Source organism: Alexandromys fortis, unplaced genomic scaffold (assembly GCF_014885135.2).
Source record: "Alexandromys fortis isolate MF-2015 unplaced genomic scaffold, M_Fortis_MF-2015_v1.1 scaffold_4, whole genome shotgun sequence".
NCBI classification, from domain to species: domain Eukaryota; kingdom Metazoa; phylum Chordata; class Mammalia; order Rodentia; family Cricetidae; genus Alexandromys; species Alexandromys fortis.
Window position 1 is genome coordinate 2,308,721 of NW_026067944.1, and position 10,645 is coordinate 2,319,365.

At 32.7% G+C, this 10,645-nt stretch overlaps 1 pseudogene; it reads left to right on the forward strand.

Moving 5' to 3' along the window:
- The first annotated feature begins 7,792 nt into the window (after window positions 1-7,792).
- On the forward strand, window positions 7,793-7,893 carry LOC126505885 (uncharacterized; annotated as a pseudogene).
- The last annotated feature ends 2,752 nt before the right edge of the window (window positions 7,894-10,645 follow it).

The window sequence follows — 10,645 nt, forward strand, 5'->3', positions numbered from 1 at the left end:
GGTCATGAATGATTCATGCTTTCTCTCGTATTTGTGCTATAAGAGCTAGTTCCAATACAGGCTCAAAAACTATAGTGAAACACTGTCTAAAAAAACTATATATATATACTTACTAAAGTTGAAATATCCTCTATCACGACTTCATTCTCTAGGCTCTAAGTCAATGATTATATACTTCCTGAGAAATATGAAGAAATTGATATTTATCTGTCTTTTCACTTAATGTTTATATATTATTTTGTATTTTTATTTTTTTCTTATTTTTACCTTGATATTTAGAATCTACTGTGGCTTTCGTTTTTTGAAGGCATAAATGTATACATTATATCCAAGATAAATACTCTAAAAATTATTCATTGTATAAGTAAACTTTTTTGTACTGGATAGTGTTATTGGACTGCAGTGAAAGAATTTCTTTGCTCCCTTGTCCTATATTCATATCAGATTCTCAGATGACTTGTTTCTCAGAAATAACATGTAATGACTTGTAAAACCATATTCCTTTCTTACTATCTGTTCCAATTAGTATTGGGTTTATTGCTAATATCATGTAGAGTGATAGTGGTATGAGAAACAGAAGAATTTTGTCTTTCTTTTTTTAATGCATCAAGAAAGAAACAAATGGCGCATAATTTAAAGCATGCAACTACAATTTCTCTTATGTTTATAGCTGAGAGTTTTGCAAAAGATATCAAATCCTGGCTTGCAACTCTCTTTTAATAGTTATTCAATAGAATTTACATTATGCTTGCCATGACAATAGGAAGCAAGTTTCATCATGACCCTAGTATCGTTTCTAGTGGCATAATAGAGAAGTTGCAGTTCTATTCGAACAAACTAAAAACATTAAGTGTATAGTGGCTAAGCAAAATTCAGAAAATAATTACTAGTGACATACCTTTCTTGTTCCCTTCACAACACTGACAGCTAAAGGCTACCAAAGCAACGGGGAACATAAGTTATTTGCAAACATAAAACATAATTCCCACCTGAATACAAGCAAGTCTTGCCCTGGGAAGCCAAGAAGGAAGCAAGGATACTTGGTGAGTGAAAGATAAGAAAATATAATTTTCCAGCTAAGCAAATGAGAAGAAATGAGAGGCACATTGCTATTTGGATACAAGTGATCCACTTTTTTTTTTTCTTTTCTTCAAAGACTGATATGGTGTCTGCACTTTCTAGTTTACTCATCTCCAAGGACTGACATTAACGAGTCATGTAACAATGAACAACTCATTTTTATAGCCTTATCTTTTTCTTCCAAAATGTAAGTGAGAGGTTTCTAATAGGCAGTAATTTCCCCTGCTGATACCCACCATGAACACCAGGACAAACATCATGTTCAAAATAGCGCACCTAGGAGTGTTTAAAATTGAGTACAGTTAAATATATGGCTCTTAATATTCAAGTCATAGAGAAAACTCATGTTTTTGTTCTCAAATATAAGGAGACTATTTGCTACACAGCTTTTCACTCATTGATCAACTTGTATTTATTATATATATGCATATATATTCAATAGGAAACAAGTTGTGCATAATTTAAAGCATGCAGCTGCAATTTCTCTTATGTTTAAAGCTGAGAGTTTTGCAAAACAAAATCCTGGATTGCAATTCTCAGCTAATAGTCAATCAATAGAATTTATTTTATGATTCTTTTCACAATAGAAAATAGCTTCATATATATTATATGATCATTCATTATTCACCAGTTTTTGTATATGGATCTGGGACATAACAAGGAACAAATGAATTTTCCTACTGTCCTAAAGGATATGTTACTTCTGCAGTTTTTTTAGGTTTATTGGCCTAGATAGGATTCTGTTGTTAGGATAACTACATGTTTATACCATTTATGTTGTGTTCATATAAATATCAAAGTCTAACTGTCAGTCTCTTTCCAGAAGCTAATATACAGGGAATTCTATTTCCTATTGTGATGGTATTTCAGAGAAGGGGCTTTGAGAGGTAGATGTCATGTTCAAAAGGTTATTGGTTCTTATATAAAATATAAAAGATATTTTAAGGATATGATTTGTCAATTCTTCCATGAGATGGAATGAAAAAAAAACTACATGTGACTGTAAAGTAGGTCCTCTTGTCAGGAACAAATATTCTGTAATGTTGCTTGTGGGCTTTCTGACCTATATAATAATCATGAGTAAATTTACACTGATTAGAAGTTATTCAGTGAAGACTGTTATATCAACCAGAATGGAAAGACTGAGATAATGTTTACACTGTCATGTTCTCTCTCTTCTTTCATTCCACTTTCTATATTGGATATTGATAAGACACAGAGTGGTGTAAATCACATTAAAGGTTAAAACAGATTATTGTATTTTTGAACCATATAAACAAAATCATAGCACTTACAGATAAAGAAGCAATAATGATCTAGGGAGTAACCATTTGTTCAGGCAACTTTAACAAAAAGCACTGAGTAAGTAAATAAAAAAGAGACATTTGTTATTCCATAGCGCTGTACTTTGGTAGCCCACAAGCGAGGAGTCAGTAAGGTTGGTTTCACTCTTGCTTGCATATGTGCACTCCTACAATGCCCTCACATGGCTAACGTTGTGTAGAAAGACTCACATTAACCCTTCTTTCTTCTTATAGGACTACTACTTAATCAAATATGTGTTCAATGTTAAGGTACCACTTGACCTTAATTATCTTTTTAGCTGTCAAGTGTCCAAACATAGTTACAGAGGGGTAGTCCTGTAAGCATCTGTCTTACATATGGTTTCAATTGCTGTGATGAAACACCATGATTAAAAACAAGTTGGGAAGAAAGGGATTTATTTGACTTACACTCTTAAATTGTATTCTTTCACTGAAGGTAATAAGAACAGAAACTTAAGCAGGGCTGGAACTTGGAGGCAGGAACTGATGCAGAGACCATGGAGGGCTGATGCATGCTCCTGATCTTTTACTCAGCTTCCTTTCTTATGGAACCCAGAACTATCAGCTCAGGAATAGAACCACCCACAACAGTGAGCTGGAAGCCCCCCCCCCATCAATCATTAATGAGAAAGACAGCCCACAGTCAGAACTTTTGGAGGATTTATTCAATTTAGGTTCTCTCCTCTCAGATAACTGTAGTTTGTGTCAAGTTAACATAAAACTAGCCAACATATTAATATTTTATTGGCATAATTTAGTGTTGACTTGGGTTATATTATAGTTCTTCCTCTTTATTGATTGGATATATGGCTTAAACTCATATAAAAACCAACTATTTTATTAATAGTCATGTATTTTCATAGTAAAATAAAGTATAAATTAGAATTAATGTACACATGGGATTATGCTCACCATAGAAACCACAAGGGACTATATACAAAGTTCATTGGCAGATATGAATACCTGCTCTTTAATTTTTGGTGACTAGTGTCCCAGAGAACCTCACAAAACACATATCCATAGTCTTGGTTACACATTGGAATGTGTGGCAAGACCTGACACTGAAAACAGAATGCACACTGGCCAAAGTTTGAAGAAATCAAGCCTCTTACTACCTAATGTTCACAGTATTGGTAGGTACTATGTAGTCTGCAGCTATGAAAATAAGCCATCAACCTACTGGGATCACCAAAAACTATAATAATGACTAGTGTAACAATGTATGTCCATGGGTACAACAGTGTCATGAGAGACAGGGATAAGTATCTGCTCCCTGATTGAATTTAAAGCCCAGAATACAGGATGAAACACAGACTTGGTACTGCGAACTTTACCTAGAAAACTTACTGGCCCCACGTGGGAGCCTACAACTATTATTCTGCTAAATGGACATAGTATTAAACAGTTTTTCAAATTTATGACTACAGGGTATTTCTCAAGATTCCTGCTCTATAATATTCACATTGTAACATAATATAGAATATAATCTCCTCTGTTGAGCTGTGGGGTAAATCTTGGACTTGATGCAAGTCATTAGATTAATATATAGGTGAAAATCACTTGCTCATGCAATTGAGATTTCAGATTCTTATGGTTCTTGAGTTAACTTAGATAGTGGCTTCTTACTGGATCTGAACTAACAAATAAAATACCCTACAAAAATATACAAGACATTACCTAAAGTCAGAACTTTCCTCTTTGTCACTGACTTCTTGTTAGTAGATAGATTCCCATTTCGAGTAGCCATGATAGAAAATGAAACCCTGTAAAGAACTGTGTAAGTATCCAAGTTTACCAGACTTTCACTTTCAAGGTAATGAAGCACCTGTCCTATAGCCTCAAACTAATCATTCTTTTCACCAAACACATTTAGTATGTGCATTAATATCCCAGTAAATTATTGTAAAAATATAGTTATAACTCATAACCTCACTACATTGAAAATACATGGAAGCAAATAATATAGTTTAAAAGGCAATTGGAAATTTAACCTTTATAACATTTATCTACTTAATTATATTTAATGTGTATATTGAGTATGAATATGTGTCTGGCAATATATGTGTCACAGTGTCCCTATGGATTACTTGGGAGGATTGATTTTTACCTTCCGTCATGTAGGTTCCCAGGATAAAATTTGAATTACTAGTAGGCTTTGCTGAAAGAGCCATCTTGCTGGCCACATAACTGACATTTTGATCTATGTGAAGAAAGATTACACACACAGTCATATGTATATTTAATATATATTATATATTATAAATGATGCCATGTCACTTATTTTCTGATAGTTTTGCAGCATTAAAAATAGCTCTCTTCAGAAGTTGCAGACCCTTTAAATATAATACTAATCAGAGTTTACTATTCTAGGATATCCAATCTCCAATCAGTCCAAATCTGAACAATGGCATTAAGATAAGCCAAGAATGGAAAATGCTTTCTTGTGTCCTTCGCAGAAGCAGCATGGTATGGGTCTAGGAAAGGGAATGGCGTCAGTAAACCAGGGCATGGAGAAGATTGGCTAGAAAATGGTCTTCTTTTTCTATGGAGTACAATTAATTATAATTTTGCACATTCTCTGGCAAGAACAAGGTGCCTACATCATGCCCTCAAACTACCTGGTATGATGGTAGTAATGCTTTTGAGTAAATGAGCCTCCTTCAACTTACTGGTAAATCACACCTCCACACTATGATAAAATACTCAGATAAAATATCTCTCAAGTATATGACTATATTTTCAACAGGGAGAAAGTTCATATTGACCTTGGCTCAATGTTAAGGAAGATGAATGGGACACAGTTCTGGTCCAAAACTTAGTAGGCACAGGAATAGCTCAGCCATGACTGTTGGGAATCCAAAGATTAATGAACACAGTTCCCAGATGGACTTAGACCTAGGACATTTAGAGAATTCTATATCTAGGCTGGAGATATACATTGACTCCCTCTTAGAGGAAGTCCTACAGAATTGAAAGTGACTAGACCCCCTTTATATGTAAAAGGAATACTTTGCATGGCCTTATGGGAATTTGCTGTTTCCATGCCAACCTATGGATATTGGATAAATCTTTTCCATGGACAGAAACAAACAAAAAACTCAAAGAAAGGAAAGCAAGGAGACATAGATCAGATGGTTCGTATCAATTTCTGCTTGTCTGGTCGCCATGACTGTCAGCATCAGTGGAGTATTTCTTCTTTTGCTGGTGAGTCTACAGGTGTAACCTTGCATCCTCAACTGCATTGTCAACCACATCAGAAAATAAACTTAGTAAGGACTACGAATGATGTCCTTTTAGAACAAGATGAGTCTAAAATTTGACTCACGAATATAGAACCTGTGGGGAATGTGACTGGACAACACAGTTCAGAGGTTTCTCCATTTTGCATTTTTGCTGGGTCCATTCAATTTTAACCAGAATTCGATCTCCTTGATAAAGAACCCCACAGAAAATCATTCTATTCTATTGTAGGGCCTAAGGTCAAGATGTCCGTGCTAGGTTATCTTAGCTTCTGTTAAAGTACCATCTTGTGCAGAAACCCTCCTGTTAACTCTTATCTTAGTTCCTGTTACACTGCTTGATTCTCTGAAAGCCCCATGTAGTTGCTGAGTGAAATGCCAGGATAAAGCTTTTACCTTTCAGAATCCTGTGATCTCGACACACAGGGCTATACTTAAGTCCTAAGTGTAGAGTATTGTCCCAGCCATCTGGAATAAAGATTTTTCAGTTGGTTATAAACTGTGACTGAATAGCACCTTTTATGGGCTCCCCATAACAATCTGAAATGTTATTTTCACAGAAAGTAAATTGAAAATATAAACAATGTCTGCCTAAATCTCAAAATAATATTTGTTAAACAATATTATCTTATCAAAAATGTACCACTAATATTACTCAGCAAAGTAACCTCATTAGAATAAATCTTTTATTTTTTTAATGTTGACTACTGCAACATATATTACGATACATTTTAATGTAATTTACATAAACCTACAGTAGACTGGATGTGTCCAGAATTTCACAACCTAAGATCTTATAATTCTTGATTTTGACCTTACAAATCTCATGGTGCCTCAACTCCTGGGAAGCAGTCCTATTCTTTTAGATCTAAGATTAAAGCTCTCAGTCTGACTCTGCGCAGTTCTACTCAGTGACAAAAACCTAGGTTAGAGTTCACAGTTTTATACTAGGGGAATTTATTTTTTATGGCAAAACCATATGATGTCAAAATGAAAATGAAACCTGAGGAGTTTGTTAGTATTATGAAGAGTCAATCTCTAAGATTACATAAGTTAGGAAATAGCATCTAAGGAACATTCTTTTTTATCAGAATGTGAAATTTTCTCCAGTATCTGAAGCAAACTCAAAAGTATCAACCGATTATGCCATTAATAAATTGTCATGCTGGAACTACATTGCCATAAAGGACAGTAGCATCAGTCTGAACTCTATAGTCTCCAAGATGATTGGATGCCCCTATATGATGGAATAAGTTACAATTTTAATGTACAAATAATGAGCCTCTATTAAAATAAAGGATATCATCAATCGAAGCACTGTAGTATAACCATAAACTTGTGACAACATAATGGCCACGAGACACAAGCTTTATAAATCTTATATGGTGCAGTGTCACTTCACTAAGAGACACTACTAAATATATCCGTGTGGAAATGAATTGTGAGTGTGATAAAGGTCTGGGATATTCACTTAAGATAATAGCTAGGTTCATCTTGTGATAGTCACTAGTTAACTTTTAATCTCACTTAGTCTTGAACCTTGCTCCAGCTCAGACAAATATCTAATTGCATTTCATTCTGAGTCTTCCACTTGTCTAAAATACTATAGGAAAGAAAGGAGAAAGAAAGAGAGAGAATGCTTTAAGAAAACATGTATTCTCTCCCTAAAATAGGTTTAGTGTCTTCCCCCTTAGTGTTTGTACTTGCTAAATTAATTTAAACCCTATTCATTTAAACCAGATTTCCTGTCTTTGCTCCAAGTTGTAAAACTATTTGATATTCATTTCTTTGATTTGTAGATTTTATTATTTCCAGTAAAATTTCAATTCCAATTTAATAAAACTTTTAGGCAAAACAAGAAGTGATTTAGTATGGTACTTATAAACCATTCTCTAAGCTTTTAGAAATAAAAATGTATAAAAGAACAGTAGAAATTAATGATATCTATTTATCAGAAATTACATATCTATTGTTAAGCTCTTCTCTTCTATATGATGTCTCATATAAGCTTTACCTGACTATTTAGAAATCTGTGATATACTCTTATGACAATGACCTCACTCTACAGCTCTAATATTTTTTCTAAAGTCATTTGATGTAATGCCATGTTAAACAGTATAAAAGGCATCCACTTAAGACTTCTAACCTATGCTCACTTTGGCAGTACATACACTAAAAATTGGAATGATACAGAGAAGATGAGCGTGCCCAAGGATGACACTCACATTCATGAGGCATTAAAAAAGAATTCTATACTAAAATTAAGTAAAATTTAATTATTTTATAGTCATAGTTTTTAAAATGTCAATATGTACAAATACTGCTTAATTTTTAAAATATGTGTGTATTCAATATGTAGAAATAAACCACTTAATCGTCTTCCATTTATGAAAATCTGTACTGCTGATGTCAAATTTTTAGGTAGGATATAAATAATTAAGTGATATGTGTTAACAAGAGCTATTCTGGTCCTTTAGCTATTATATCAAATCACATCATTCAGTTTTAGAAACACTTTATAATCTCAGATTGGACATTATTACAAAGAAAAGTAAATATTCATTAACTAATAGCACAGTTGCCTTGAAATATACATATTAATTGCAGCAGAAGATATTACAGAATACCCAAAGCAATGTTCAATATGAATGTTATGGAATTCTATTTTAAAAAGTTTAAAAATCCTTTCATATATTACAACCCAACTACAGTTGATACTCCCCAACCTATCCCTAGTCCTCCCCATCTCACCTCTACCCAAGATCCAGCAGCCCCTGCAGCTCCCCTCAAAAAAGAACAGACCTCTCAGGTATTTCAAACAAACATAGCACAATATGTCACAATAAGGCCAGGAATGTACCATCATATCGTGGCTGGATAGGGTGACCCAGTAGGAGGAAAAGGTTCCCACAGGAGGCAAAAGAGTCACAGATAGTCCTTGCTCCTACTTTTGGAGTCTCACAAGAACACAAAGCTATTTAGCCATCTGTATATGTAGAGGATTTTAAACCATATGCCAAAGTAGCCATATGAAGAAAATATGCCAATACAAAATCAAAATACCATAATGTGAAACCCATAAATAATTATTATAATTGAGATATTAAAAGAAAAAATTAAAATAGTGAACACAGTTTGCTTGTGAATGGCAATATAAATATTATGCAGTATCTGATAGGGTTGTAACTAATACAACTCCTCATAAATTTTTAGGCACAGTTCTATCAACCCTCCCCCTCAAGGATATGAGATATCTGTGATGCGTTGTCATTCTTTTTATTACTTGAATGTTAATTGCCCTTTATTAATTAACTGAATAACCATATGACTGCATTGATCAAATACAAGCATTTAGAATATATTCCCATACCATTTACATAATCTCATTTAATTATTTATTCATTTGTTCATTTTATTCTTTTTAAATATTTTATTCATTTATCTAAATTAGTGCTTTACTTGCATGTACTTCTTTATTCCAGAAGAGGGTATCAAATCCTACTGTAGATGGTTGTAAGGCATCATGCAGTTGCCAGGAATTGAACTCAGGACCTTGGGAAAAACAGCTAGTGCTCTTAACTGCTGAGTAATCTCTCTGGACCCCTTATTTTATACTTTTCACTAAAACATTTAGTGTGGTAAATGCCGCTTTGTATAAACTGTAAAATTATTCTACTAACATCTTTGAAAACTCAGATAGTATCTAAAGAGCATGTCATATCAATATCTACATTTTTGTCAAGTATATTATTAAAAGTGACATTATCACAAACTTATATGCATCCATGATTGACAGCATTGTAAAATATATGTAACAAAAATTCATGTAGCATTTGACATCTAGTAATTTGCTATCATTCAATTAAAAATGTAATTGTCCAAGTTAATTTGAAAGGTTTCTATCATTTCAAGAGAAATTACAATGACACAGTATAATCATTTCACTGTATTTACTTTAAGCACACAAATGCTATGAAAATTAAGACAATACTCAATAATATGGTTTCAGTGTTAATCTTTTTAAATATTTAAATGACTTGAGAGATTTAAAAAAGACTTCAGATTTTTTTCACTCTATATTTTAATCTTAAATATCTTTTAATTACAATGTGTTATATCCAGAAATATGTATGACTATTAAAATATCCTAATGTTGTTTCCAAATAAAATATTTCCAGTATATTTCAGCAATTTAAATATAATTTTTGTTTGATTACATTTTATTCTGAAAGATTTTTATAACATATTATATTTTCTTATACTTGAGTAACAAATTAAAAAATCAAACAAGATCATTACTCTCAAGTCATTGAAGTAGGTTTTGAAATTATACAATGTGTTTGATATTTTCCTCAGTATCAAACTGAGTTTTGACTTTTATGACAATGTATGTGTTCTTCATCAGTACTAATTAAATTGTGCTCATGAAAATATTTTTAATTTCCTTTAATCTCGTAATGAAGTACAAATTAATTCCTTTATTTTCATTATTATGCACCTTTCTTGCATAGACTGCTCAAAAGCTAGTAAAGATTAATGACCTAAGATACCAATTGAGTCAGAATTATATACTTGTACACCACATTAGTGAACTGTAGGATTCAAACTGGAATTATATTACAAAATTTGAAATTATATGTGTGTATCTTTCTTCTATTGTATTTAAATAAATGTTTAAAATGAACAATTTAAGAGTTCATTTTCTTTAAGTAACAATATGGTACATTTGACCAACAATGCTATTTTAAAATACAATTTAAAGAGCAGATAAGATTTTTCAGCCAGTTAAAGCATTATCATCAAGCCCAATGGCATGAATTTGATCCTTGCAACCCATATGAGAATGAGAGAAGTGACTTGCTCAAGCTGTCTTCCAACCTGAATGCTGTCTCCATGACATGTGCAACCACACACACAACAAAAAATATTAAAGATTTTAATAATAACAAATAATATAAACTTCAACAGAAAAGAAAAACAAACAAAACAACTGATATACAC